General features: G+C 46.3%; 1 long non-coding RNA gene across 6 annotated transcripts; it reads right to left on the bottom strand.

Annotated features, from left to right (window-relative positions):
• Positions 1-19,542: 19,542 nt before the first annotated feature.
• On the bottom strand, positions 19,543-21,422 carry Gm36750. 6 transcript variants are annotated; one of them, XR_003948874.1, is made up of 3 exons: positions 20,948-21,422; positions 20,358-20,518; positions 19,543-19,894 (listed from the first exon to the last, which is right to left on the bottom strand). It is a non-coding gene; the product is annotated as a predicted gene, 36750 (long non-coding RNA). The 6 variants fall into 6 exon arrangements; XR_001779782.1 differs by having other exon boundaries at positions 19,543-20,518; XR_871757.1 differs by lacking the exon at positions 20,358-20,518.
• Between the last annotated feature and the right edge of the window lie 4,110 nt (positions 21,423-25,532).

The following is a 25,532-nucleotide window of genomic DNA, read 5'->3' as shown; positions in this document are numbered from 1 at the left end:
GGATTCTAGGCAGAGGAATGAGGTGAGGAAAAAAAATTGAAAAGCAGCCATATTAGAAAGTAAGATTTAAAGCCATTTCTGTTTTTATAATACATAAAATGATATATGTATAATGATATGTTAAGAAAATGAACATACAATTAAAGCTAATAAATGATGTTAGGAAAGATATACAGTCTGAGAGTCACACACACAAAATGACAGTGCTTCTTTATGCTAGCAAAAAGTTACCAAAAAATGAAATAAATGGTTCTGTGTATAATAGTATAAAAAAGAGTACAGTTTTTAGAAATAACTTCAGTCAAAGAAATAAAATATTTGCATACATACAGAGATGACAGAATACTGTTTTAAGACACTGAAGAGCTGGATAGATGGAAAGATAACCCACGTTCATGAATTACAATACTCAATGTTGTTGAAAGGGCAGAGTTTCCCAGAGTGGACACTTTCTTCTAAAAGTCACTTGGAAATGTAGAAGACTCAAAATAGGCAAACAAAGCAGATGAGGATGAACAAAGAAGAGAGAACCACACTTTATGTTCTGATTTCAAAAGTTATGAGAGCACACAAGCATACTGAATTAGTTAGGGTTTTACTGCTGTGAACAGATACCATGACCAAGGCAACTCTTATAATGATAACATTTAATTGGTGCTGGATTACAGGATGAGAGGTTCAGTCCAGCATCATCCAGGCGGGCCTGGTGCATGAGGAGCTGAGAGTTCTACATCTTCTTCTGAAGTCTGCTACCTTCTGTAGCACTATAGGCTTTGTTGACTCTACCACACTGTTGCAGCTGTTCTCTGTGATCCTCCCATGGTACTGGCATATCCAATACTTTGAGTCTTCAACTGCAACTAGGCTTCACCAATAGCCTCTCATAGGCTCTCTTCATAGTGCCATGCCTCAACTCTTTTGCATGACCCCTTCAGTTCTGGGCCTTCAACTACAACTGAGGCAGCATCTTCACACCAGTGGCCTTCCATGGCCTTTCACAGTGCCAATAGTCAGCTTCTTTCCATGACCCCTTCATGCTTTCAAAACCAGTACAACCTGGGTGACTCTTACACATTACCAAATCCAGCTACAGCAGGAGGTACAACCTTGGATATCTCTGAAACATAGCTTCTTTGTGCTCTCAGAAAACACTTCCCAGAAGATTTCATCTCAGTGATGCTGGTCTTAATCACCAATAATTTCTTAGCTTCAGCTAACCAGTATCAATTGTCCCAGTAGTCCCTTCTATTCTTGACTCTAAAGCCAGAACCACGTGGTCAAAGCTGCTGGATTCTGCTGCTTGCTGGGCTGGAACACAGCCCCCTTATTCTAGTACCAGCTTTCTGTTTTCCAGTTCTGTCACTGCCTAAGCTCAACTGCTCTGAAACTTGCTCTGTAGATTGACCTTGAACCTCAGAGATCTACATGGCTCTGTCTTTTGGGATTAAAGGTGTGTACCACCATGCCTGGACCTAAACTTAGCTGGGTGGGATCTTGCTCCAAAGACCCATTCCCTTAATCTTTTATCTCCTACAATATAGAATTCAGCTCCGTTCTACTTCCTGGTGTCCCATTAATACTTGGACCATATTATATTGGCTGGTTTGTGTCAACTTGACACAAGCTGGAGTTATCACAGAGAAAGGAGTCCCCCTTGAGGAAATGCCTCTGTGAGATCCAGCTGTAAGGCATTTTCTCAATTAATGATCAAGCGGGGAGGATCCTTTGTGGGTGGTACCATCCCTGGGCTGGTAGTCTTGGGTTCTATAAAGAAAGCAAGCTGAGCAAGCCAGAGGAAGCAATCCAGTAACATCCCTCTATGGCCTCTGCATCAGTTCCTATTTCCTAACCTGTTTGAATTCCAGTCCTGACTTCCTTTGGTGATGGACCCCAGTGTGGAAGTGTAAGCTGAATAAACCCTTTCCCCCCCAACTTGCTTCTTGGTCATGATGTTTTGCCCAGGAATAGAAACCCTGACTAAGACACATATATTTTGTATTTTTCCTTTCTCAACTTGCTCCTTTTCATTAAAATGCTCTTCATAAGAGTGAACTTCAGTAACCACATAACAGAATTTATACCAAGCTGTTTTGAGACTTCCTTATTCAAAACAATTCATCTAAATCTTTTCACCTTAGCCTCAGGCAGACTCTTTGAACAATGGCAAAAAGCAGCCACACTCTTTACCAAAATATCACAAGAACAGTTTCTAAGCCACATACTGAAATTCTTCTCCACTGAATCCTCTTGGGCCAGGTCTAGGCCATTCAAATCACTCTAGCAATAAAGTATTCCATAGTCCTACTAGGATAGCCCACTAAGCCCCACATAAAGGATTCCACTGCTTTCAAAATCCAAAGTCCCCAAAAGCACATTCTTCCAAACAAAAGTATGGTTAGGCCTGTCACAGCAATACCCCACTCCTGGTACCAACTTCTGTCTTAGGGATTTACTGTGAACAGATACCATGATCAAGATAACTCTTATAATGATGATATTTAATTGGGGCTGGTTTACAGGTTGAGAGATTCAGTTCATTATCATCAAGGCAAGAGCATGGGAGCATCCAGGCAGACATGGCATAGGAGAAGCTGAGAGTTCTACATCTTCTTCTGAAGGCTGATAGGAGAAGACTGGCTTCCAGGCATCTAGGATGAGGGTCTTTTTTTTTAATTAGGTATTTTCCTCATTTACATTTCCCAATGTTATCCCAAAAGTCCCCCATACCCACCCCCCGACTCCTCTACCCACCCACCCCCCCTTTTTGGCCCTGGCGTTCCCCTGTACTGGGGCATATAAAGTTTGCAAGTCCAATGGTCCTCTCTTTCCAGTGATGGCCAACTAGGCCATCTTTTGATACATATGCAGCAAGAGACAAGAGCTCCGGGGTTCTGGTTAGTTCATATTGTTGTTCCACATATAGGGTTGCAGTTCCCTTTAGCATTCTCTAGCTCCTCCATTGGGGACCCTGTGATCCATCCAATAGATGACTGTGAGCATCCACTTCTGTGTTTGCTAGGCCCCGGCATAGTCTCTAGGATGAGGGTCTTAAAGCCCACACCCACATTGATACCACTATTCCAACAAGGCTACACATCCTAATAGTACCGCTCCCTGGGCCAAACATCATGTATACTATAGTTAAGATATCATGGTCCCATGACAGAGAGGTTCACATGCAGATTAATGGAAAATAATTGAGAATCCAGAGATAAATTCTTGTGTTTGTGGTCAGGCAATCTTCAACAAAGACACAGGCACTATTCGATGGTAATAAGAGGTACCAGGTCAACTAAACAATCACATGCCAAAGATAGAACCATCCTTCAAACTACAGTCTTAGATTAGCTGAACTCATCTAAAATCCTAATGCATGTGCAAAACTATAAAACTTCTGGGAAGAAACCTGGGTATGACTCTTCTTGACCTTGAATTAAGCAATGGTTCCTTAGTTATGATCTCAAAGGACAAAACCAGATAAAAGAACAGATTACTCAGATGTCATGAAGTTGTGTATCAAAAGACAATACAAATAAAGGGAAAGGGAGATTAGAGAGATGGCTCAATGGTTAAGAACACTGACTGCTTTTCCAGAGGTCCTGAGTTGAATTCCCAGCAACCACACAGTGGCTCAAAACCATCTGTAACGGGATCCGATGCCCTCTTCTGGTGTGTCTGAAGACAGCTACAATGTACCCATATTAAAAACAAACAAACAAACAAACGGAGGAGAAACCTCTAGGCTAAGAGAAAGAATTCTGCAAATCACAGAAATTCTACTCTTAGATACAAAAGCAAGAGAAATAAAACATAGGCTTATACTTGTTAAGGAATGTTGGTAGCAGCACTGTTCACAATAATCAAAACGCAGAAAAAAGGTAAATGTTTGAGTAATAAGTGGTTGGATGTAATGTGGCTGTGCCATGGAACATTATTTGGACATCACCAGAAGTAGAGTGCATATAGTTGAATCTTGAAAAAACAAAACAAAACAAAACAAAACAAAACAAAAAAACGAGTCTAAATGAAAGAAGACAAAGAATAAAAATTGCCATTCATTGCACAATTCTATCCATATAGATTGCTTAGCATGTCTATGGGACAGAGAGTAGGCTTGTGGGGGAGGGGTGAAGAAAGGAGGGAACTGGAGAAGACAGCTAGTGAATCTGGATTTCTTTCTATGGTGACAAATGTTGAGATTGGGTGGGATTCATGGTGGCATGGTCTTGGGTGTGCCTAACACCCTTGGCCCCTCCCTCTCCTCTCCTATTTTTCCTCCTCTCCCCTTCCCTCTCCTTCTCCTCTCTCCTCCCCTCCCCTTCCCTCCCCTCCCCTTCTCCCCTCTCCTTCTCTCCCCTCTGCTCCTGTCCCCTTTCCTCCCTTCCCTTCCCCTCCCCTCCCCTCTCCTCCCCTCTCCTCATCTTCTCCTCTCCCCTCCCCTTCCCTCCTCTCTCCTCCCTTTCCCTCTCCTCTCCTCCCCTGTTCTCCTCCCCTCCTCTCTCCCCCTCCCTCCCCTCTTCCTCATTCCCTCCATCATCTTTCCATATTAAAATGTTATCCTTTTAGCTCTTATTTTTTCCTCCTGTTAACCGTTGACTCGATGTCTCTAATTTTCTGGGGGTAAAATTTACACAACTGACCTGAAGCATCTCTCTGAGTCGTTATTTAGGGTTACCTGCTTCCCCCTCAGCCCAGCTGCAGAGCCCCCTTCTATCTTTCTTTGTATGTGCACGAGAGTTTTGCCAGAAGGTATTTCTCTGCATCACAGGTGTGAGTTGCCATGTGTGTGCTGAGAAGTGAACCTAGGTCCTATGGAAGAGCGTGAGTGCCTCTGAAGTGCTGAGCCATCCCTCCAGCCCCACGTGCTCTCTCATCTTGACGAAGTCTGTCTCCATGCTCTTTCAACGCAGAAATCTGCTTTCCCCCGTGGCTTTCCTTTCTCGCCCATCATTCATTCAGGAGTAGAGCATTTAATTACCAATCACTTGGGGGATTTTGCAGCGATCTCTCTGTTATCGATTTCCACTTTATTATGTCATGTTCACAGAGCATATTTTCTGTGACTTTGGTCTCCCTGGTTTTGTTTGATGGTCTGTATTCTGCCTTAAAGAGCGCATGCGCTCCACGGCTGTTGGATGCCAAGCTCCATAAATGTCAATTAGGTCAAGTTGATGGGGACTATTGTGAGACTCTTCTGTCTTCTCGCTGATTTTCTGTGTCCTGACAATTGCTGAGAGAAATGCTGTGATTTCCAACAATCACCGAAGATTTGTCTGCTTGCTTCTTGCCTCTATCTTTAGCTGTTCCACTCTACTTGGAAGTGCTAATGCTCGGTGCATACATATTTAGGACTGTGACAGCTTCTTGATTAAGTGGCCTATTTATTAGCGTGAAGTGTCTCTTGCTCCAGCCCTGGTCACAGTCTTGGTTCTGAAGTTGACTCTGTGCAGCATGACCGCACTGCCGTTCTTTGGGTTAAGGTTCACACTGTAAATATTTGTCCACCTCTTGATGTTTGGGTGAGCCTAGCTGTTGAAAGCTGAGCCTTCTCTGCTCTTTTTGTTTCTCTTTTGCCAACTTTGCTGCAGCTTCGGGTCTTTGTGGACAATACAGAGCCAGGACTTTCCTTCCCAGTGTTTATACCTCGTGGCTGGAATAGTTCGATCATTTTTAACTTTATATAATTATTAATATCATTGGCTGATTGTGTATTTCATATCTGTCTCTGTCTCTCTCTGTCTATATATTTAAGAGATACGGGTGTAATGTGCTTTTAATGTCCCTGTCAGCTGTCAGCTCTGCATCTGTTTCTGCTGATTGACTCTCTCCACTATAGGGATTCCAGTTAAATGGTAGACACTGTGGATTTTGGTTATTTGCTTGCTTTGGTTTTTGAATCAGGCTATCATTATGTAGCCTTTGCTACATCTATCTATTGGTAGATAGATAGATAGATAGATAGATAGATAGATAGATAGAGTATGGATAGATATAGAGATGACATAGATATATAGATATTGATAGTATAGAGATAGATGATATGGAGATACATGCCAAGGTACAAGAGTTCAGAGGACACCCTTAGGGTTGGGCCTTGGCTTCCGCCTTGTTTGAGGGTTCTCATGGTGGCTGAGCTTGCCAGGCTCGCTGGTTCAGGTACTCCCTGGGATTCTCCTGCCTCTGCCTCTCACCTCACAGTAGGATGCTGCACTGAGGGCCTGTGGGCTCATCTAGCTGTTCATGGGTTCTGGGGATCTGAATTCCCATCCTCGTGCTTGAGTTTTGAATCAGGCTATCGTGATATAACCTTTTCATATTCTTCTACCTTTTACGTTTTTTATTAGCATGTGAAGGTCAAAGGAAAACTTTCAGGAGTCAGTTCTCTTCTTCAATGATGCTATTCCTTGGAATTGAACTCTGCTCGTAAGGCTTGGTGGCAAGCCCCTTTATCCACTATGTAACCATTGCTATCCTGGAACTCACTCAGTAAACCAGACTGGTCTCAAATACAGAGATCTGCCTTCCTCTGCCTCTCGAGAGCGCTGAGTTTGCAAGTGTGCACCACGATACCCACCCAAAGACACGCCCACCCAAAGATGCAGATGTTTAAAGAAGCCACCTTGAGTATCTAGACTGAAAATGAAAAAGTCTGAGATGAAATATCTCCATCTTTGGAACCAGTGACATGGCTGGGGTGTGGCTCAGTCTGCACAGTGCTCAATAATAGGCACAAGGCCCTGGGTTCTATCCCCATCTCTGCATATTGGGCATGGTATTCATGCCTATAGTCTCAGCACTGGAGAACAGGAGATAGGGAGGTCAGAAGTTCCCTATGTAAGTTCAAAGGTAGCCTAGAACATATAAGACTCTTTTTAAAAAATGATATGGGGTTGTCAGTGAATGAGAAGAGTAATAGTAATCATTGTACCCTTAATAACTCAAGAATATAAGAACTCACGTAGATGGACTGGAAGGAGAAACAGGAAAATCAACAGTTATGGGTAGGATGGACAACCCCCCTCTCTTAATAACAGCAGGCAATAGAACAAGTACAAAGGAGCCATTAGCAGCAGACTGGCAGTTTCCAGTGCACAGCATCCTGGGACATTAAACAGGTGTGGCTGATCCAGCATGCCTCAAGCCACACAGAACGTAATTTTACTAGAACTCAGTGATAAAAGATATGCAGTGGGAGGGGCCTGGGGAGACAGCTCAGCCTGGGAAGTGCTTGCCGTGCAAGGGAGGAAATAATGCTCAGGAGAAAGGTACCAGGCAAATGCTGGGCGCTATGGCAGCTCACCTGTGGTCCCTAAGTTCCGGTAACAAAGGCAAGTGATCCCAGAGCAAGGTGGGATGATGTCAGAGAGTGACCAACCCCCCCTCCAGCAAATCTCCAACATCATCTTCTGCACCTGCGCACACAGGCAAACACACACATAAGCACATGTGTACATGTGCAAAAAGAAAATACATAGGAAATTTCCAAATATTTGGAAAATAAAATAAAAACACGTCTAAATAAACTTTGGGTCTAAGAAGAAACCAAAAAGGAAGTTTAACAAAGGTGAGATAAAAGGAAATTTGACAAAAAGTGAGATCCCCTTTTTTCTTACTTTTCAAAGCAAATGGACTCATGGAAAGGTAATACATCATATTGCTCCTGTGTCATGGCTCTTTGCATTGTTGGCAGTAGGGGGTGATCCGCAGTCCAAAAGGACTACTTTGGCATTGTATATTGAATTTAAAATGATGGCATTGTACGATCCATTTTTCAACTCTCTACCTTCAAGTATGGCTGTAGATGTTCACTGTATAGTAAGAAAGAGAAAAACTACATTATCACCAGTAACAACTTCACAAGTCAATACGGTACACACAGGGTGTGATGGTTTTTATAGAGAGCCATTGAGAGGATCTAGAGTCACTCAGAAAGTGGAGACATGGAGATCAGAAGTTCCAGGTTGGGGTGGAGAGATGGCTCAGAGGTTAAGAACATTGTCTGCTCTTCCAGAGGTCCTGAGTTCAATTCCCAGCAACCACATGGTGCCTCACAACCATCCATAATTAGATCTGGTGCCTTCTTCTGGCCTGCAGGTGTACATGCAGGCACAATGCTGCATATATAATAAATAAATCTCTAAAAGAAGAAGGAGGCAGAAGAGGAAGAGTGGAGGAGGAGGAGGAGGAGGAGGAGGAGGAGGAGGAGGAGGAGGAGGAGGAGGAGGAGGAGGAGGAGAAGGAGAAGAAGAAGAAGAAGAAGAAGAAGAAGAAGAAGAAGAAGAAGAAGAAGAAGAAGAAGAAGAAGAAGAAGAAGAAGTTGTTGCAGATTGTCTTTAGAGATGGCTAAGAGCACTTGCTACTCTTGCAGAGGACATACATGCAAACAAAGCATACACACACATACACACACACACACACACACCACACCAAATGAATAAATAAACATTTATAAAGACTATAAATAACAAGATCATCTTCAGCTACATAGTGAATTTGAGACCAACCTGTGACAGACACATGGCAGCCTGTCTCAAAAAATAAAGACCCTATTTCCTTCTGAGGTCTTAGGGGGTCAGAGCTGCAACATATCTGTGGGGGTACAATTCAATATGCCAATGACATATTTGTGTCTGTGACCTTTCCCCTTTCCCTTCAATAATCCAGACATCAAGAACAAGGCATGCTCTGAAATACAGCCAAATGCAAAAATTCAAGACCACTGTGGTGGTTGGACTAAAAATGACCCCCACAGACTCCTATATTTAAGTGCTTAGTCATCAGGGAGTGCCACTACTTGAGAAGGGGTAGTAGGTGTGGCCTTATTAGAGGAAGTGAGTCACTGAGGGCTGGACTTTGAGGTTTCAGAAGTCAAAGCGAGGCCAGGTGGTGGCAGCGCTCAGGAGGCAGAGGCTGGTGGATCTGAGTTTGAGGTCAGCCTGGTCTACAGAGTGACTTCCAAGACAGCCAGGGCTACACAGATAAACCTGGTCTCAAAATACAAAAACAAACAAATAAATAAACAAACAAGGCCAAGGCAGGCTCAGTGGTGCTCTCTCTCCCTCTCCCTCTCCCTCTCCCTCTCCCTCTCCCTCTCCCTCTCCCTCTTCCTCTCCCTTTCCCTCTGCCTCTCTCCCTCCCCCCCCTCTCTTCGTGCTGCCTGCAGATCTGGATGTAGAACTCTCAGCTCCTCTCCAGCACCATGTCTGTCTGTGTGTTGCCATGCTTCCCATCATGACGGTGGTTCTCACCTAATGCTGCATGCAATCCTTTAAAAACAGTTCTTCTTCATGTTGTGCCGACCCCTAACCATAAAATTATTTATGTTGCTACTTCATAACTGTAATTTCACTACTGTTATGAGTTGTAATGTAAAGATTGTGTTTTCCAATGGTCTCAGGCAACCCCTGTAGAGAGACGTCACCATTCACAGGTTGGAACCATTGTTCTATGATAATAATGGACTGAACCTCTGAAACTGTAAGCCAGCTCCTATTAAATGCTTTCTTGTTGCTGTGGCCATAGTGTCTCTTCACAGCAGTAGAACACTAAGACAAACACGAATCAAGGCCCATCTGAGAACCTGGCCCAGACAAGAGAAACCTGCAAAAACATGGCCTCTGAATGAAGAGCGTCATCCTAAACTGTCATCCGAGTGTCACCTCACACAAGAGGACAGTAGAGTGAAGCAAAATAGTCTAAATGAACATGGGCTTCAATTGGACATAACTCATTACTATTATCTGTGAGCTAATTATACTAACCTGTGTTGGGTAAGATGTCAACATCAAGAAAAAATGGTGCCAGGTTATGGGAACTCTGTGCTACTCAAATTTTCTTTAAATCTAAGACTGTTCCAAAAATATAGGCTGTTGGTGAAAAGAAGAGAGTTTGACAGTGTTTGATGGCATATCAGAATTCATGGACTGCTGCTGCTCAGCTTAGGGACGCATGCAGCAATAAACACTTACATTGGAGGAAGACAGCGTTCTCAAATCAATACCTTCAAGCTACCACTTTTGAGAAGCCAGGAAAAAGGAGAGCAAATAAAAGCAGGCAGAGGGGGGACGGTATTATAGTAGAAATCTACGATACCACCAGCAACAGAAAAACAATAGAATAAGTCAATAAAGCCAGAAGTTGGTTCTTTCCAAAGATCAATAGAATTGCTAAACTCTGGCAAGACTGGGGGGGGGGGGGTGAGAGGGTACACACACACACACACACACACACACACACACACACACAAGATCAGTTATGAGAACAGCATCATCACAAATTCTAAATATATGGGAAGGATAATTTGGGAACATTATGAAGAAATTTTATGCTAATAATGTGTACAATTCAGGTGAGGAGAACACGTGCCCTCTGTGACTGGAGGTGCTGGAAGGATGGTGCAGACACTGAGAGAATGTTAACTCTGAGGACACCTGGGTACATGTACTGCTTTTTGTGTGTGTTTGTTTGTTTTGTTTGTTTATTTGTTTTGTTTTTTGAGACAGGGTTTCTCTGTGTAGCCCTGGCTGTCCTGGAACTCACTTTGTAGACCAGGCTGGCCTCGAACTCAGAAATCTGCCTGCCTCTGCCTCCCGAGTGCTGGGATTAAAGGCTTATTGCTTTTGCAGAAGACTTGGGTTCAGTTCTCAGTGCCCAAGGCTCACAACGACCTGTAACTCCAGGGGATCTAACGCCCTCTTCTGGTCTCCCCCTGCCCTTCTCTCTCTCATACACACTCCCCATACAAACACACTCTCTACACACACAGGCACAGAAAACACACACACACACACACACACACACATACACTCATACTCTCTCACACACATACCCTACCTTACACTACACATAATTTTTAAAAATAAAAACAACAAAAACATTTTTAAAGTTGTTTTTAAAGGCATCAGACCTGAAGAGACAGTGCCCCAGAACAGCCCATGTTCATGAAAGAAAGTAGGGTTCGTCGTCGTCTACACTTTCTGGAGAAACTTCCAGGCTACGTTCTCCTCTATTGAGCAGCTATGAGCAAAATAAGACCGGTTCAACAAAACTCTTCCAAATGACAGAAGGCACATTTCCACTGAATTACACGGACACCAAAGCAAAGCCAGTGAAGGTGCTTCCCTTTGCATCCCGTTGCCGCCTGGGGTCTGGCTTCATTTGTTTCTCTTGTTTCCTCTAGTCTCTCTCTCTCTCTCTCTCTCCCTCTCTCTCTCTCTCTCTCTCCCTCTCTCTTTCTCTCTCTCTCTCTCTCTCTCTCTCTCTCTGTCTCTCTCTCTCTCTCTCCTTTACATTTCTTCTGATTTGGGTTCGTGAGGATCCTCAGATCTGCACATTTACAACTTCATCTCAGTTGCAAAGGTTTTAAACACGACTTGTTCAAAAAAAAAAAAAAACAAAAAAAAAACATTCCCTCCTTTTATTACTCTGATGACTTGAGAATGCCCCGCAGCCTCTTTTGTGCCTGCGCTCCCATCTGCCACAAGCATTTCTTTTTGTAGTTTTTACTGTTGTCTCTTCACAGTCGCTGCTTTCTCCCCACTTCACCTCCATCCGCTGTATCTAATCTTGGTTAGTTTTATCTGAAACTTTTAATTTCAGATACTAGATTTTTAAAAAAATCTTTAACTTTCTTTTTATACCTCATTCTTTTGTTTGCTTTGTTTTGTTTTGTTCCCCCCACCACCCCCCTGCCAATTTGGTATGACTGCATTTTATTCTTTCTTTATAAATACACTTGAAGGGGCTGGAGAGATGGCTCAGTGGTTAAGAGCACTGACTGCTCTTCTGAAGGTCCTAAGTTCAATTTCCAGCACCCACAGAGTGGCTCAAACCATCATTTGTGGGATCCCAATGCCCTCTTGTGTGTCTGAAGACAGCAACAGTGTACTCATATAAATAAAATAAGTAATTATCTAAAAATAAACAAATAGACTTGAAGTATTTTAATGTCCCCTGTCTGCAGGTTCCATCACCTCTGCCACCCTGGTTCATTTCCATGCATTCACCTTTCCTCCTCCTTTGCACACCTGCCAGGGCGCATTTTCTGGTAAGATCTGTGTGCTAGTCTGGACAGTCTATACACTACTTTACATAGAAAAGGAAACTTTTCTTTCTTTTTTTAAACAGTGTTTCTCTGTGCAGGAGAGTCCTGGAACTGGCTGTCCTGGAATTCTCTATGTAGAACCGCCTAGTCCCCAAGATTAGAGATATGCCTGCCTGTGCCTCCTAAGTGCTAGGGTTAAAGCCGTACATCACTACGCCCAGCTCGAAGGGGGTACTTTCCCAATGTAATTAAGTTTACTAATTGTTTGGCCTTAAAAAGGAATGATTATACTAAATTACATTGGCTGAGGAATAAATTACTCTAGTGTAATTACATGAGTCTCTAAAAGCAAAGATGTCTGGGGCAGGAGAGATGGCTCAGCAGTTAAGGGCACTTGATGTTCTTGGAGAGGACCTGAGTTAAGTTCCCAGCATCCGCATGTAGCTTCACAACCACCCGTTAACGCCAGTTCAAGGGAATTCAACGCCCTCTTCTGGACCCTGAGGACACCTGGGTACATGTACTGCACAGAAACGTACGGAGGTGCACACATATATACAGGGCTAAGGTAAATAAGTCCTTTTTAAGTACAAATGTTGTGAAGGGAGATCAGGAGATTTTAGACATATGATAAAACATGTATTATATGTGTTTTATGTATTATAGGATGAATCACTGCTTTGAGGTTGGTTAGGACACCATGCCAGGAATGAGGGCAATCTCAGGAAGCTATGAACAGTCCTAGCTGGCAGAAACCACAGAAATGAGGGCCCTGAGGCGAGAGCAATAAGAACTGAGGTTGTGCCAGGTGGTGGTGGCACACACCTTTAATCCCAGCACTTGGGAGGCAGAGGCAGGCAGATCTCTGTAATTTTGAGGCTAGCCTGATCTACAGTGTTTGAGGACAGCCAGGGCTGCACAGAGAAACAATGTTATAATAAAATATATAAATATATATAAAACTTTCTTTAACTAAACTCTGTAACTATGGGAATTATTTTCTTTACATAGTTGCACACACAAATATGTGTGTGTGTGTGTGTGTGTGTGTGTGTGTGTGTGTATTTAAAATATATTTTTCTTTTGCCACCTACTTCTAACTTTTTGTTTGGTTTTTAAATTAAATATTAATTGATGAGACTTACCGTCCTTAATCATGTGAACTGAAGACAAGCGTCCAGTGGCGGTGAGGAGAAACCTCTAGGAGATTAGGTTGTGAGTAAGCATCAGGCCTGTTCTCCTCTTCCCTACAGAAGTTCCAGAAGGTTCCTAGGTTTCCTGTCAGTGTTGTGTTCTTGTCATGGAGTTTGATTTCGGTCCTCTGCCTTTCCTCCTAGTTCTCCTCATTTCATTAATAGACAGACAAACTCCGTTTTTGAGATTCCCCCAGACACTTCATCTTGCGTAGCTGCGCTGAACTAGAATTGCACAGGTCTTACAGTAAACAACTTGAGAAAAGTTAGTGAGAGACAGATGCCTTCAGAAGTCACTTTCTCTAGTCCATTATTAATATCATTTGGCTTCCCATTGCTCTTTGGAATTGTTTATTTGATATGTGATTTTGGCAACTCTTTAAAATTTCCTAAATGAGTACTAGGTTGTAAAGAATTATCCATTCCATTTATGAGAAAGAGGAGAACAGCTAATAAACTATATTGTAAAATCCATTAAAAAAAAAAGAAACCTTGTCTCAAACAAAACAAAAACAAAAACAAAAGCCTCCAAACAAACATACATACAAACAAAGAACTGGAGTTGAGCTTAGGAGACAACCCAACAATGTGGCTGAGAACTCAGCAAACGGATGTCCCGACTTCAGCAATCTGAAGCTAGAAACAAGAGTCCAACAGAACAAAGAAATCCTTCTGTAAGAGAAGTCAGCACTTCTCAAAGCTTCTAGCTTCAACGCAGTTTCTTAAGCCAGTAATCAAACCCTGATATGCCTGGCGGTTTTTATTTCCATGCCAGCCATTGTAAACCGTTCCCTTTTGGATGCTGGGCCTGTGTGTATATAATCCCTGCACATTTTCTCCGGCTTGATCCTGTTGTGGGTCCTTTCACGATTCTTTCAAGTGCTGGTCCAGAGTATCTTAATTCAGCCCCCACCAAAGGTGACAGCCTTGTCGGGACGGCATACAGAGGCTTCCTGTCCTGGCAGAGGTTGACAGGAATGATCCCCAGCCCTGTAGAGCTCTGGTGTTTGCTGCTCACTCTTCTGATTGCATGTGGCTTTGATTTATAGTTATTAGACAAAGTCCCACAAGGCCTTTCCCAGGCTCCGGTGCTCTCCGTCACATACGGAGATGCCTGTGTCCCACATATGCGAGCCACCTCCTCTCTCTGCTCTGCCATCTGTGGCATCAACTCAGAGAGTGGGTCTCATGGAGCATCTTTAATATTGAAATGCAGGTCCAAAGCCGGGCTCTCTCAGGGTCTGACCCGGACCCTGACGATTTAGAAAGCTTGCTCATATTCGATGAGGAGTGAGATTTCATTACCCTGGAAACCTATAAAAATGCTTGTTTGCGATGGGGAGATGGTCAGGCAGTAACGTGCTTGCCCACAGGGTTTGAGTTCAAGCCTCTAGTGCTTGTGTACAAAGGCTGATATGGTGCATGCCAGTAGTGTGTGTGTGTGTGTGTGTGTGTGTGTGTGTGTGTGTGTAAGGGGGTATTTACTAGAGATGGGGGAAGAAGATCCCTGGGGCTCTCTAGCCATTGGTATGCTCCAGATTCTGTGAGAGATACTTTCTTAAAAGAAAGATGGCAGGGCTGGAAAGATGGCTCAGTGGTTAGGAGCTGCTCTTCCGGAGGACCCAGATTCAATTCCCAGCACCCACTGAGCTGCTCACAACTGCTTGTAACTTCAAGATTTGACACTGTCACACAGACATGCATGCCAGCAAAGCACTCATGTGCAGATAGACAGACAGACAGATAGACAGACAGGTGTTTAAAAAAACCAAGATGGAGAGAGGAGATGACACCAAGCCCTCCACCCTAGTGCACACATGCACACACACACACACACACACACACACACACACACACACAAACACACACACACACACACACGTTATTCACAGAGGGAACCCACTACTTGCTAGGCACATAAATGCACCAGGCCTTCTCTAATAGCTGTGAAGAGCATGAGGCTTGGGGGATGGCATCTGCCCCAAGAAAGGCTCCCAGGGCTCTATTCACTGTCACATTACTGTGCCCCCTTGATGATGGAATGGGACCCGGGTTGCCTTGACCTGGCTGACTCATGGCCCAGGAGATAGCGGGCAACAGTTGGTCTCAGTTCCTCATGGCTATCTCAGGGCCTTGTTGTTCTAGTCCCCCTTTTGCTTTTGTTGCTGCTGTCCTCTGGACTCCACTCTCACCCTAAAGGGGACCCTTTTCCCTGGCGGGTGGCATAGCTAGAGCTACCAGAAGTAGCAGAGTGTGGAGAGAAGTGGCTTCTCTGGGTCCCCTAGCCCCACCCAGAAGGCTAGACTCACACCGGAGTGAGCAGTCTCAAGAGAAACAGAATTGGTGGATCCATAGGCATGCTTTACCCTACGTGTTTTTAGTGTGTGTCTGCATTTGCACATGTATGTACAGATGTTTGTGTGTGTGTGAGTGTGCAGGCACTAGCCAGAGGTCAAGAGGAGCCCTCCTGAGACAAGGTCTCTCTCACTAGGATCCAGAGATCCCCAATTTTGGGCTAGGCTGGCTGGCTGGTGAGCCTCAGAAATCCTCCCATCTCCATCTTCACAGCTCTTGGATTACAAGGAGGACTGCCATTAAGAGGGGTTTTTGTTTGTTTTTTTTTTTTTACTATGTATTGGGGAACAAATCCAGGTCCCCATACTTGTGCGTACCTTGCCTGGGACCCAGCCTGCCTGCAGCCCCCTGCTAGTGCAAGCTCAGCAGGGAGGTGACTGTGAAGGGCCCAGCTCGGGCCTCTCAGCAAGTTACAGCAGAGCTGAGGGACCCACAGGCAGGGCTGCTGCTCTGGACAGGGGAAGGCTGCTCCTCCATCCTGGCTCACCCTCCCTTCCAGGGACTGTGATTGAGGCGTGTGGTTCCCTTGGAAACAGTGCTCCTTGTCTCCTGGGGTCAGAATCACTTAATCTGTAGTTATAGCAATTTCGATGCTAGTGGGGGGAGAGACCCCAGATACCCTGCACATCCCCACACCACCCGCCACGCTCCTCCTCCTCCTCCTCCTCCTCATCATCATCATCATCATCATTACCCCCTCATTCTCACACTCGGCTTCCCAGAGTGTGTGTATAGCGTGAGACAGCACACATGTACACACACACACACGCGCGCGCGCGTGTGTGTGTGTGTGTGTGTGTGTGTGTGTGTGTGCGTGAGAGAGAGGGAGAGAGAGAGAGAGAGAGAGAGAGAGAGCTTTCTCCCAAGCTCAGACAGCTGCTAATGACTCTGTTTTCTAGCCCCCAACTGAAAAGGGACAATCAAGTCCCCACCAATTACCTCTCTCGGTACGAGGTTTCCCTGAGAACCGGAGCCAGCACACCCTCACTTTTCAAAGGCTACGTTACAATCAGATTAGGAGTGGGAAGGAGGAAAGTGGCCAGGCAATCCATTTTCTTTGCTCTCCTCTGTTCAAGAGACTTCGATGTGTACAGGGTGTGCTGGAGCGTGACTCTGGACAGCATCGTCTTCTGTCAGCATCCCATGCCGTTCCTGAACTAGAAACCCTCCGAAGGGCTGCTGTCTGACTGAGCCCCACTGTGACTCCCTCTCACCCTGGGATCTAGTAGTTTGGTGCTGAATAAAAGAGTGCAAGGTCTCGAGAAGGCAAAGGTGAGCACCCACTCAGAGCAGAGATGACCCGATCCCCTCCCCCAGCTACACTCCAGTTCTGACTATGGAAACAGCTGGCACAGAGGAGGAAAAGGAGAGGCTGCTGAGTGTCGTGGGAGTTAGGAGGACCCAAGCACAGGGTGGGAGACGACACTGCCAACACCAGGAAGCAGATGTTGAAATAGATCCACAGTTTGAGGTTGAGCCAAGAAACTAAGGAAAAACACCTCCCCAAAACAGTAAATCACAGATAAAGGCCACAAAGGAGCTCGTGGCCACACTTGGAGCCCAGAATCCCGGGAAGCCTAACAGTAGCAGAGATTAGGAGGGGCAGAGAATGGGAGAGCCCTCAAGTCCTGCCCAGGGTCCTTGTCCATCAGAGAAGTCCAACATCCATCAGGAACCTGAGGAAGTATGGAATGATGAGGGTGGGGAATGGAGATGGGCGGGGAACGGAGGTGGAAATGGCTCTTTTCAAAACTGATGACACGGGCTGGTGAGATGGCTCGGTGGGTAAGAGCACCCGACTGCTCTTCCAAAGGTTGGAAGTTCAAATCCCAGCAACCACATGGTGGCTCATAACCATCCGTAACAAGATCTGACTCCCTCTTCTGGAGTGTCTGAGGACAGCTACAGTGTACTTACATATAATAAATAAATAAATTAATTAAAAAAAAAAAAAACTGATGACACAAACCTGTGTCCCTGTAGGGACATCAAGACTGTAGATTGGTTCAGCGGTGCCCTGCCCACAGGCTCACCAGCCTGACTGTGTAACACCTTCCAGGCGGTGGGTCTGAGTGCCTTTCACATCAGCCTCTAAGACAACATGAGGCTACTCCATCGTTTTGTGTAGGGCAGGGCAGGAATGCGTGTGGGGGTGGGGTGAGTGTACCCATGTGTGCATAGGTTTCCACATAAGGCCAGAGGACATCCTCGGTTGCCGTTCTTCAGACACTAGCCACCTCCTTTCTGAAATAGGGTCGTTCACTGTCCTGGAACTCATCACGTAGGTTAGGCTGGCTGGCCAGTGGGCCCCAGGGACACCTCTCTCCATCTCCCCTGGAGTGGGGTTAGAAACACGGACCACCGTGTCTGGCTCTTCCATGATGAGTTTGGAGGAATTGGACTCAGGTCCTCCTGCTTGCAAGGCAAGCACTTTACTGACTGAGTTATCCCCTCCCAGCCTCCACTTTGTTCTTCCTAATGGCTACATAGTTTCATCTCTTAGCTAGGCTGCCAGCCAGCCAGCAACAAAGCCTTCATCTGTCTCTATGCAATCTTGCAAGGAATATCCCAGGACATTTTTTTTTTTTGAGTTGCATGGTCAAATCCCTAAAGGCAAATGCATGCATTTCAACTTTTGATCTATGTTATTAAATATCCCCTCAAATATATTGTAGCAATTTCCACACTGAACAGCCACGTAGGCAAGCTCATTCCGTATCTTTGTCAGCATTGGCTTTCGTCACTTTAATTTTTGCTAATCGTGTGATCTACCGATTTAATCTCATTATTGCTTCGCATTAATCATGAGAGATGGGGCATATTTCCTATGCTCATTGGCCTCTTGCATTTCCTGTCTCTAAAAACCACCCATTTGTTCCCGTGACTCACGTCTCCTGGTTCGGATGTCTTTTTCTTACCGGTTTGCAAAGCCTATTTGTATAAATAGACAAAAATAAATCTCCCGGCATGTTTGTGGCAGAGACTTTTGTAATTGGCTGCTTCACTTGGGAGAGATGTTTTTCTAATAAACACATTTAAAATTGTATAGGAATCCAAGAACATTTATTTTTTATTTTTTTTATGTTTTCTGGACAGCTAGCCCAGTTTAGATGACTTTGTCTTCTCCTAACATAAATGAATTATTCTTGGAAGCTTCTGAGAGAACTTGAAGATACGGTTGCAGAGACTTAGACAGAAATATCAGAGGAACCATTACACACATGGGCAAGGCAGGAGGATGTTAATACAGGGTCGCCTGTTCCTAAGAAAAAAGATGATGTATTCCAGCATCGCCACACCCAGTTTAAGCTCGTGCCAAGCAGAACGGTAGAAATGATCACACACACATCACAGTAGAGCTGTGGCAAAGTCATGAGAAGCCTGCTCTGTTCTGCTCCCATTTTTCGAGGTTCTCGGCCTTCCCGGTCACCAGTCTTAGAATGAGGGATTGGGGTTGATTTCTGGCAACTTGTCTCCTATGGCTGCTGGGGCAAAGACTCTCTTCCAGGGCACCTGGAAGAGAAACCTGTGGACTGACTATTCATGTGCATCTGGAGCCGGTTAACCTTCTCATCATGTTTTTCCTGTGTCAGTTTACCCACAGATGCTCGAAGCCACCAGTTAGCACCGTCATCTTAAGGAAAACCTTAGTGTTCCTCAAGTAGGCAAAAGTTTCTCCTACAGAGTCACTAAATTCCTTGCTCCTCTCGGTAACGAGGCCTTCAAATATTTCCAGTCATGGGCTCTCAGTGTTCATCTTGCTATCTGGGAGTCTTTGGCAACTGTAGGTATCAGCAAATTGGAAAGCTTATGGGGTACTTTTAATGTAGTCTGGTACTTTAAAAATTCATCCTTATAATTCTGTTTCTCTAGAATCGTGCATGATACTACAACCTGTATCACTCAGTGTTTTCTAAAGGAACAGAACTGATAGAACACATACACATCATATACATATACATGAGATTTATTAGGCTTAGAGGCTAGTCCAATACATGGCTGCCTCACAATGGAAGACTGGGGTTCTGGTTCAGTCCATGAGGGTAGATGTCCTCAAGTCCCAGCAGACACTCTGGGAATTCTGCTGTGCACAGGTCCCTGTCTGGCTAAATGACTGTATCGAAAGAAGAGCTAATGCTAAGTCCATACACACCTGGCGGGTCCCTGGAGACGCCCGGGCTTTCCCTGAACTTGACCACGTACGTCTTGTTCAGTCTTTTCTATCAGTGCACAGATGGCCACTTAACAGCTTATGTGCAGGACACGAGGCTGCTGGGAACGCTGATACCGTGGCAGGTTGGAACTGAGATAGGAGAAAACACAGACAGCTTGAGGCAGGGTACGGAGGGGAGATGTGAGATCTATGCTTTGCTGAGAGAAACAGTGTGAGTCAGGGGAGCTAGGGGGAGATGCAAGCTAAGAGCGGGAGTTTGTACGGAAAAAGACATGCCAATTCGAGATGCGCCGGGCTGCCAAGAAAAGTCTCGGGTCCCCAGAGAGACCGGTTCTGCCGTGTTCTGCACTGTGCTTGTCAAAAAAAAAAAAAAAAAAATCCAAAAGAAAGAAGATGTGTACTCAGAGAAGCTCCCCGAGTGGGGGAGGGGTGGAAAGATGCTAGACCCTAGCTGTGGCAGGGTGAGGCCTGAGGACAGAAAGAAGACAAGTGACTTCGTCTCCAGCTGACTAGGTGAGACCTTGCTGCCATAGTTATAAAGTAAACTGAAGCTCACAAAAGGGTCCAGGGAGGCTAGATACTGCCTGGTCACCTCCATTCTAGATGACCTCTACTGGAGCTTTGGGATGTGTGGTTCTGAGAGTTATGTTCAAGGTCAGGAAGATCATCCGAAGTCTCCAGGAGGAGCAGGTGCGTGCTGAGCTCACAGATGACCCTGGTCCAGTTCCCGCCGTCCTGTTCCTTCCTGCGATCCTTGAATGGGTAAGATTGGGAAAGTTCCCAGAGACCATCGGTGACAACCACCTTCATGGCACAGTCTTGGAAATGGGTTCCAGGGTGGGGAGGAGGAAGGGACGGTGGCAAATTCAAGGTCACACAGCAGATGGTAGGAGATGTTCGGAGTCTCATCCCACAGCTGCTGTTTCTCACCTCAACACACCTGGCAACTCGCTTCCCATATGGGCGGTCAGCCCACAAGGAAGTGACGTCATTTGAGAAAAACCCCCTCGTCCCACCAATCAGACTCTTCTTCCTGAGCGGACTTTGCCAAGCTCACTAGAAGCTGTCCCGGACCACCCACAGGAACTTCTAGAGGCCCTACCCTCCAATGGCGCCCCCCAAACCTTTATTAGGTCCCCGATCCCCCTGAATAACCAAATGCAACTTCAAAGTCAGCCATACCATGCGTGTCTTCCATCCTGGGCTTCCCTTCCTGGGATGGAGAGGCCAAGCCATATGACACAATCAGGTTGATGGGATCCTCGCAGCCTTCAAAAGTCACTTGCCAGAGAGTCTTCTGAATGACACACACTTAGGTCCCTGGTCTCTGCCTGTCTATTGTTTCTCCATGCCAGCTTCGGGTTTCTAGAAACTTCCACTGCACACATTGTCCTGAGCGATCCATCAGCTCAGTTTTGTTTACTAGGCTCACTTCCGACCCTGCACTCAGTCTGACCCCGGAACACACCACCTTCAGCCACTTCCCACCACCGGGTCACTTCCTGGCCCACTCAGCAGAAGAGCGCCAGTCCTTCTTCCACTCTTCCCACCCTGGGGGCACCTGCTTCCTGCTCTTCCTCTGCCTCTGTGCCCTAAGCTCAGGGTCCACTCGCAGCTCAGGGGTCACTTCCTTGTGACCTCACCCCATCTGTTTGTCAGGAGACAAAGCAGGGGTTTCAGGATGGCTTCCTGAATCTGGTGCCTCAGGCTTGGCTGAACTTGATTTTTTTCCACACAGAATAAAGATACTCTCAGGTGGTCTCTGCATATTATATCTATTATTTTAGCAACTTTTGCCATCCCCAAATCCACATAAGTAGTCCTTGTGTGTTAAGTGACTGGAAGAGGTCACATTCAGGTGGGACAAGAGAGAACCCTTCCCCCTTCCATCAACAGCCCCTGCAGGTCACATAGCTTTGGATATCAGATTTTTGCTGCCTAGACCTGGGTCAGCCCAGTGTACATATAGGAAACACGTTCAAGGGCGCTCACCTCTTCTATAGACAAGGTCTCACTTCCTGGCAGACACAGAATAGGGAAACAGACCAAAGTGAGAGAGCAGGATGCCTAAGACCAAATTATTAACTCATGAAAGAGTCAGAACTTGGGGCCCTGAGCCCCAAATGTAAGGTCATGTCACAGTTACAACCCTATAAGGATGGGTGGGGTGAGGGAGAGGGAACACATCTTCCAGGAAGTGAGGGACGGATGCATGACCATGGGGAGCTTCCCCATGCCTGAGCTTTTTACACCAGATGAAACACTGGGGTATATGAGTATCTCCCAACCAAAGCTTCAGGGTGATGCATGGCCTGCGGAGTTTTATTTATGAGACTCTACCCAGGTAAGTTCCAATTGATTCTATAAAATACCATGAATGGGGCAGCTTGAAGTACAGATGTATCTCTCACATCTGGAGGCTGGGAGTTCAGCACGGAGGTGCCAGCTGACCCTGCTCCTCATGAGAGCCTCTTCCTGGTTTTAGCTAGCCACCTTGTCACCAGGTCCTCGCCCTGTTTTTCACTGGTGTGCACGCGCATGTGCGCATGAGGTGATGTTAGGAAGGGCTTCCTTCTGCCTCAGGCCCTATAGGTCTGGAATGATGGATCTTATTTACACATGGTGGGGGCCCTTCTGCCACTTGAGAAGAAAGATTCTGGTCTGCCTATTTGCTTGTGGGCATTTGTTTTCCCTCCCTCCCTCACCCACTTCTCCCTTCCAAAATTTAGCAGAGCAAGCCACTTCATGCTAAGTTCTCTGCCCATTCTCTTGGGGTACATGCAGCAACAGGAAGATTTCTGCAGTGGCCGCTTCCAGGGACATGATGGGAAATCAATGTCCCCTTCATTAAAGGTTGCAAACATCACATTGCTGAACGATGGACCATCCACAGCTCCTGTTCTCTCATACTCTGAAGGGGATCCGATGCCCAAAGAAGGAGACTAGCCATTTTCTCTGATAACCTCTCCACAGTCCCCAACTGGGTCCTTTCATACCCAAGCTTCTCTCTGTCTCTGTCTCTGTCTCTCTCTCTGTCTTTGTCTCTCTGTCTCTCTCTCTCTGTCATGATCTGCCCAGAGGGAAGAACACCAGATCACAGTGGATCCTGGGACATGCAAGATGATTCCTGCCACTGTCCCTGCTCCCCCCACTTCCACCCCCAGCAGCTTCGAGCAAGCTTGGCAGCTGGAGTCCTAGAGAGCAATGAATCCATCACTGGGGTCAAACTCGGGGCCTGGGGTATGTGTTAAAACAAGAAAACCAATCAGAGCCGAAAATGAAAGGCAGCAGAGGTGTGAAGTGAGGAAGGAGACTGCCAGACAGGCACTGGCTGCTGCCCAGCTGCCTCCGGGTCTTTGTAGGCCCCACCACCGTGCCCAGGTCCTCCAAGAAGCAGGTAGCCAGTGAGTATCATAAGCCTGCCGCTCTCACCCTAAAGAGTAGGACCAGGGCTCCAGTGACAAGAAAAGCCCCAGACATAGATATGTTAGTTGATAGACTCTTAAGTGTCTGTGTTGGGGTCAATGCTCATTCTGGGGTACTCTAAAGCATCAGACTCAAGGAACAGGCTTCAAAGCCCCGCCTCTGGTACATCTGTTGTGGGAAAAACACTAGACCCAGGGCACGGTGTTCTAACACTAACCAAGGTCATGTTTTGGATCTGGCTGTGCAGAGGTCAGGTCCCCAGAGTTCCATGCACGGCTGAAGGGAAGGCCAGCACACAGGAGAGCTACAATACAGCCTAGCAGGGGAGAGAATAATGACATCTTCAAAGGTCTGGTACCAAGCACAGGTGCCACCCACAGCAAAGACAAAGGAAGAAGGATGGACCGAACACAAAGAGTACTAGCTGTGCCTAGAGCCTTCAGGCCAAGCACTGACCCAGAGGTCCCCCAAGGATAGGGGGCATCAGGGACCTCTGATGCTGATGGAGCCAGCAGGGTACTTGTCTCAGCCCTCATCCTTGCCCAGCACAGACATCCCAATGAAGGAGCTGAGCCAGGTGGCCCCATCGTGACCAACAAGGTGACTGGTTGGTCTTAGAGTGAGAGAGAGGCCAGTCCAGGCTGAGCACTGTTCTGCCTCTCTTCATTTATCCACCTATGCTGACAAGCACAATTGCTCCGCTGGCCTCAGACTCCCAGAAAAGCCCTGGAGAGCCCGGGTGGCCGCTCTATTAACACACAAACCGGTAGCCCGGCAGCTGCTGACACTGGGGTTAATTAAATCTATCTCCCCATCAATTCTCATTCAAGTACTATCGACGGCCATTAGATGGGTGACAGAGTGACAAGGGGACAGCGATAGACTTAACTCCCACGCTGCATGGAGAGGGCCCACCTCCCCGCAGAGACACTCCCCCCAGCCCCCACCCCCCACCCCGGTCCCCAGGGAAGAGCTCAGCTATGGACTCCAGGCTACGCCCCCACCCCACGCCTGCCAATCAGCAGCCAGCACGCCAGGCTATGCCCCACCCCACGCCTGCCAGTCAGCAGCCAGGCTGCCTCACCTTTGTTCTTTCTGCAAGTTTTTCTTAGGTATTTGTACAGTGCCAAGTCCGGTGGGCAGAGAACTACTTGGCTCAAGACTTGGGTTATTACCCGCTCTGCACTCAACCAAGCCTTTTCTCCACCAAACCAAATCCAGCCAAGGCCACCCCTCCCCTCAGCTTCAGCCTAGCTGGTCACCCTGACAGCCCTTGCTTCACAGGTCCCGCTAGACAGAAAAATAGTCTACTCACATACATTCACATGCTACGCCTCAGACTCTGGCATTATGTCATCACCTGGTCACAGGGACTTTCCGGATGTGGTTTGGGATCTTGGATAAACAGATTGTTTCAGATTAGCCGGATAAGCCCAGTGGGATAGCACGTTCCTGAGAGAGGACAGTCAGAAATGTGACGGAGGCGAGCCACACATGTGACATGAGATTTGACATTGTGGAGGGGACTATGAGCCCCGCTGTTCAGAAAGCTGTTGAGAAAGGCAAGGAGACACTCTCCTCTGGGATCTGGGAGGAACTGAGATGTGTACCAGTTTGATTTTTGCCCCAAAGAGACACACATCAGACTCTGCCCTCTAGAACTAAGAAGTTGTAAGTCTGTAGGGATGCAGTGGTTTGAATGAAAATGGTTCCCATAGACCCAGAGAGAGTGGCACTATTAGGAGGTGTAGCCTTGTTGGAGTAGGTGTGGCTTAGTTGAAGTAGGTGTGGCTTAGTTGGAGTAGGTGTGGCTTAGTTGGAGTAGGTGTAGCCTTGTTGGAGGTAGGTGTGGCCGTGTTAGAGGAAGTGTGTCACTTGGGGGAGGGATTTGAGGTTTCAGACGCTTAAGCCAGGCCCAGTGTGGCATTCATTTCCCGCTGCCTGCTGATCCAGATGTAGAACTCTCAGCATCTTCTCCAGCACTATGTCTGGATACTACCGTGATTCCCACTATGACGATACTAAACTAAACCTCTGAAACTGTAAGCCGGCCCGATTAAATGTTTTCCTTTATAAGAGTTGCCTTTAAGAATGTTTTATGTCTTTCCTTTATAAGGTAATGGTGTCTCTCCATAGCAACAAAACTCTAACCAAGACAAGAGATATGTTGCAACATAAAGTTAACCCACCCTTCCTCACCCTGTGTTCACCGTCTCCATTCATATCTCCTGTCCGTCAGTACACTATGCCTGCCATTCCACCTCCCTCCCGTGGGAACAGCCTTTGACCTCAGTTTGAAGGAGTACCTAAAGCTCCCAAATTTGTGCCCAGTGTGGCTGCC

Source organism: Mus musculus, chromosome 10 (assembly GCF_000001635.26).
Source record: "Mus musculus strain C57BL/6J chromosome 10, GRCm38.p6 C57BL/6J".
In the NCBI taxonomy this organism is placed as follows: domain Eukaryota; kingdom Metazoa; phylum Chordata; class Mammalia; order Rodentia; family Muridae; genus Mus; species Mus musculus.
Note: the sequence above shows the minus strand (reverse complement) of the source record. Positions and strands in the feature narration are given on the sequence as shown.